A 5,993-nucleotide genomic window follows, 5' to 3' on the forward strand; every position below is an offset into this window, starting at 1 on the left:
AAGGATAAATACTGCTATAGTTAGATATAAAATGTCCCCTAGAGAGCTCATTAATATTCAGGGTTGATATAGTGGAATCATGAGGATTGTAATCCCAGTAGTGGATAAATCCATTGAAATGGATTTTCTTGGGTGGTGCCTGGTAGATGAGTAGGGTGTGGCTGGTGGAGATGGACCCCGGGGGTGTAGCCAGCCTTGAAAATTATATATGGTAGCCGGGCGTGGTGGCACACGCTTGTAATCCCAGCATTCGGGAGGCTGAGACCTGGAGGGTCGTGGTTCGCGGACAGCCTCTGCTACTTAGTGAGGTCCTCTGCAACTCATTGAGACCAGTTTCAAAATAAAGAATAAAAAATAGGGCAGGGGGTGTAGCTTGGAGGTAGAATGCCCCTGGGTTCCATCCCCAGACCCGCAAAAAAAAAAAAAAAAAAAAGAAAGAAAGAAAAAATTATATATGGTTCCTCCTCCTTCTTTTCTCTCTCTCTCCCTCTCTGGGACACTCCATGACATGAGGAGATCAGCCCATGCACTCTCCCTCTCTCCATCTCCCGCAGCCAGGCCCTGAGGTCCATCGTCCCTGGCCTCACATGTACTGAAACTGAAACAATAAGAAAACAAATCTTGCCGGGCGTGGTGGCGCACGCTTGTAATCCCCGCGCTTGGGAGGCGGAGACAGGAGGATCACGCAGGTTCGAAGCCAGCCGTGCTGGCTTAAGAGACCCTGTTTCCAAATAAAAAAGTATAAAAATAGGTCTGGGAGTGTAGCCCAGAGGTAGAAGGGCTTCCAGGAAACCCAGTACCACCACCAAAAAAAAGAAAAAAAGAAAAGAAAAGAAAAAAAGAAAACAAATCTTCATTTCTCTAAGTTAGTGGTCAGTCTTTTAGATGACAACTTCAAGAATGCTGAGTGGAACAAATATACTATAAAACAACAATTGAAATGTAGTATAGTAAATACAAAAAGCAGTAACATTTATTATCATTATTGAGTATTGTATGTGTACATAATTTGCACTGTATTTTTATATGACTGGAAGCACACTAGCATCTGGTGTAAGCTAGTTGTTTACACCAGCATCTCAACAATCATGTGAGAGATGTGTCAAGGTATGACTTTATGATGGCTGTGATGTTGCTAGGCAACAGATTTTCAGCTCCTTTAGGTACCACAATTGCAAAATTTGGTCCATTGTTGGACCTTCATGAGGCACATGTTTGCATATACAAAAACTTATAGTTCTTTAAGTTTATTTTGTTAGTGTTATGAATAATGTGAAATAACCTTCAAAACAACTGTTTCCTATAGAACTATTTGATTTTTTTCTGATTGTTCTGGGGATTGAACCCAGGGACGTTCTACCTCTGAGCTATATCTGCAGCCCTATTTTATTTTTTATTTTACATCCTTACCAAGTTGCTGAGGGTCTCACTAATTGCTAAGGCTGGCCATGAACCTGTGATACTCCCGTCTCAGCCTCCCAAGTATTTTAATTACAGGTGAGCACTATCATGACCAACTGTTATTTGAATGGTTTTATTTTTTTTTTTTGTTTTTCAAATTTAAAAAAAATTTTAATTTATGTGGATCATATTGAAAATGGCATACACTGAGACAGTGCTTGGTGCCCTCTCTGCCCTGCTTACCCTTTCCCCCCTCCCAACAGTGAGTGCCCAGGTTGACCATCCTATGTTCATACTTTTACATATATTTGAATGTAGCTCCTCCATTAATCAACCTCAGCCTTCTTCCTCTCCTACTCTTCCATTCTAGTTTTGCTGAGGTTTCCCCTCCATTATCTGGAATCCCTCTGGTATCCCCAATACTCCCTAGTTTGGCCATATTAGAGAAAACATATGTCCCTTCTCTTTCAGTGCTTGGCTGATCTCACTTAACATAATGTTCTCCAGTTCTTCCCATCTTCTTGCGAATGACATGATTTTGTTCTTCTTTATTGCTGAATAGAATTCCATTGTGTATATTTCCCATAATTTTTCAATCCATTCATCTGTTGATGGAGACCTAGGTTGGTCTCCATATTTTGGCTATTACAAATTGTGCTGTTATGAACATAGGTGTGCATATGTTACTGTAGTTCTCTGATTTCAACCCCTTTGGAAAAATACCCAGGAGTGGTATAGCTGGACCATATGGTGGATTCATTTCCAGTCTTCTAAGGAATCTCCACAGTGGCTGAACTAGTCTTCACTCCCACCAACAGTGTAAAAGAGTTCCTCTTCTCCCACATCTTTGACAGCATTTGTTGTTATTTGATTTCTTTATGCTTGCCACTCTGATTGGGGTTAGATGGAATCTCAGTGTAGTTTTGATTTGCATCTCCCTGATGGCTAGTGATGTTGAACATCTTTTCATCTATCTATTGGCCATTTGTATCTCTTCTTTTGTGAAGTGTCTATTCATTTCAGTTGCCCATTTCTTGATTGGGTTATTTGTTTTGCTAGTGTAGTCTTTTGAGCTCTTCATATATTCTGGATATTAGACCTCTATCAGAGTGGTGGCTGGTAAAGATCTTCTCCCATTCTGCAGGCTTTTTTTGTAGGTTATTGATGGTTTTCTTTGATGAGCAGAAACTTTTTAGTTTGATACCATTCCACTTGTTAATTTTTGCTTTAATTTCCTGTGCTTTGGAGGTCTTGTTGAGAAAGTTACTGCCTGTGCCTATATTTTAGAGTGTTGAGCCTATGCCCTCCTCTAATAACTTCACAGTCTCTGGTCTAATTTCTAAGCCTTTCCTCCATCTTGAGTTGATTCCTGTGCACGGTGAGAGGTAAAGATTCAGTTCCATTTTCCTACAAATAGATAGCCAGCACCATTTGTTGAAAAGGCTGTCTTTTCTCCAGTGTATGAGTTTGGCCCCTTGGTCAAAGATCAATTGACTATAGGTGTGTGGGTTTTTTTTTTCTGTATCTCCTATTCTGTTTCACTGGTCTGTATGCTTGTTGTTGTGCCAATACCATGCTGTTTTTACTACTATTGCTCTATAGTATAATTTGAAGTTAGGGATTGTGATGCCTCCTGCATGGTTCTTATTGCCGAGGATTGCTTTGCCTATTCTGGGTCTTTCCCCATATAAAATTCATGACTGGTTTTTCTAAGTCTATGAAGAATGTCATTGGTATTTTGATAGGAATTTCACTGAATCTGTAGATCACTTTTTGCAGAATGGCCATTTTGATGATATTTATTCTGCCTATCCACAAGCAAGGGAGATCTTTCCATCTTCCAAGGTCATCTTCAATTTCTTTCTTTAATGTTTTATAGTTTTCATTGTAGAGGTCTTTATATCTTTGGTTAGGTTTATTCCTAGGTATTTTCTTGATTTTAAGGTTATAGTAGATGGAATTGTTTCCTTTATTTCTTTCATTGTGGATTAATTGTAGGCATATAGAAAACCAACTGATTTCTTTAGATTAATTTTGTATCCTGCAACATTGCTGAATTGACTAATCAGCTCCAGTAGTCTTTTGGTTGAGTTCTTTGGGTCTTCTAGATAAAGGATAATGTCATCTGCAAACAAGAATAATTTTAATTCTTTTCTTCTTATTTGAATTCCTTTGATATCCTTCTCTTGTCTTATTGCTGTGACAAGAGTGCCAAGGACTATATTGAAAAGGAGTGGTGATAGTGGGCATCTTTGTCTTGTTCCTTAGAGAAAATTTTTGCAGTTTTTTCCTATTCAATATGATGTTGGCTTTGGGTTTATTGTATATTGCCTTAATGATGTTGAAATACATTCCTTCTATTCCAATTTTCTGCAGTGTTTTTTTTTTAAACATGAATGGGTGTTGAATTTTTTCAAATGCTTTTTCAGCATCTATTGATATGATCATGTGGTTTTTGTTCTCAGTTCTATTTATGTGTTGAATAACACATGTATTGATTTGTGTATGTTGAACCGGCCTTGCTTTTCTGGGATGAAACCAACTTGGTCGTGGTGTACAATTCTTTTGATATGGTTTTGAATGTGTATAGCTAGTATTTTGTTTCAAAAGTTTTTTTTGTGGTACTGGGGGTGGAACCCAGAGGTTTTTCTACCACTGGGCTATATTCCCAGACCTATTTTATATTTTATTTTGAAACAGGGTCTCACTAAGTTGCTGAGAGCCTCACTAAGTAGCTGAGGCTGGCTTCAAACTTGTGCAATCCTTCTGTCTCAGCCTCCCAAGTGCTGGGATTACAAGTGTGTGCCACCAAATCCAGTTTGTTTAGAATTTTTGCATCTATGTTCATCAAGAATATTGGTCTCTACTTTTTTTCTTTTTCTTGAGGTATCTTTATTTGGTTTTGGTATTAATGTGATACTGGCCTTCTAGAAGGAATTTGGAGAATTCCATTTCTTTCAATTTCTCAGAATAAGTTGTGACGTATTGGTATTAGTTCTTCACTGAAGGTTTTGTAGAATTCAGCTGGAAACCCATCAGGGTCTGGGCTTTTCTTTGATGGAAGATTTTTTTATTGCTGTTTCTGTTTCTTTGCTTGTTATTGGTTGGTTTAGGCTTGCTATGCCCTCTTATTTCAATTTAGGTAGGTTATATGTGCTTAGAAATGTATTGATTTCTTCCATGTTTTCCAGTCTATTGAAGTATAGATTTTCAAAATAGTTTCTGATAATCCTTTGAATTTCCCCACTGTCTGTGTCTCCCTTTTCATTTCTGATTTTAATGATTTGAGTTGATTTTCTTTTTCTTCTGGTTAGGTTGGCCAGGGGTTTGTCAACCTTATTAATCTTTTCAAAGAATCAGCTTTTTGTTTTGTTGATTCTTTTGTTTTTTTATTTTTTATTTCATTTATTTCTGCTCTGATTTTAATTGTATCCTGCCTTCTGCTGGCTTTGGGATTAGACTGTTGCAGTTTTTCTAGGTCCCTGAGATGTGTCATTAGGTTGTTTACTTGGTGACTCTCTGTTCTTCTTATATGAACACACAATGCTATAAACTTTCCTCTTAGCACCACCTTCAAAGTGTCCCACAGATTTTGGTAAGTCGGGTCTCTGTTTTCACTTAATTCCAGAAATTTCTTTATTTCTCCCCTTATTTCTAATCTTACCCACTCATCATTCAGTCACTCAACATTCGATCTCTATGTATTTAAATAGTTTCTTTTGATTTTCCTGTTGTTGATTTCTACTTTTATTCCATTGTGGTCTGAAAGATGCAGGGAATTATATTACATCTTTTGAATTTGCTGGTGCTTGCTTTGTGGCCTTGGATGTGATCTGTTTTGGAGAAAGGTCCATGAACCGCTGAGAAGAATTCTGCTGTTCCTGGTTGAAATATTCTGTATATGTCTATTAGGTCTATTGTGTGTGCGTGTGTGTGTGTGTGTGTGTGTGTGTGTGTGTGGTACTGGGGATGGAACCCAGGGACTTTCTACTTCTGGGCTACACTCCCAGACCTATTTTATATTTTATTTGGAAATAGGGTCTCACTAAGTTGCCAAGAGCCTCACTAAGTAGCTGAGGCTGGCTTCGAACCTGCGCGATTCTCCTGTCTCAGTCTTCCAAGCACGGGGATTACAAGCGTGCGCCACCACACCCGGCTTTATTAGATCTATTTGGTTTATAGTTTTCTTTAGTTGTAAAGAGTCTTTTCTCATCTTTTGCCTTGAAGATCAATCTAGTGGTGTGAGAGATGTGTGAAAGTCTCCCAATATTATTTCACTTGGGTCTATTTGAGATCTGATGTTCTGAAGGATTTGTTTTACAAATGTGTGCACCCACATTTGGGGCATAAACATTTACTATTATTATATCTTCTTGGTGAACTGTTCCTTTTAGTAAAAGAAAGTGCCCTGCTTCGTCTCTTCTGATGTGTTTTAGCTTTAAAGTCTGTTTTGTTAGATATCAGTGTTGCTATTCCTGCCCATTTTTGGTCTCCATTAGCATGATATATCTTTTTCCTTCCTTTAATTTTCAGTCTATGAATGTCTTTGGCTGTAAGGTGAGTTTCTTGCAAGCAGCATATATTTGGATTAT

The sequence above is a fragment of the Muscardinus avellanarius genome, assembly GCF_963383645.1.
Source record: "Muscardinus avellanarius genome assembly, chromosome: 3".
Classification (NCBI taxonomy): domain Eukaryota; kingdom Metazoa; phylum Chordata; class Mammalia; order Rodentia; family Gliridae; genus Muscardinus; species Muscardinus avellanarius.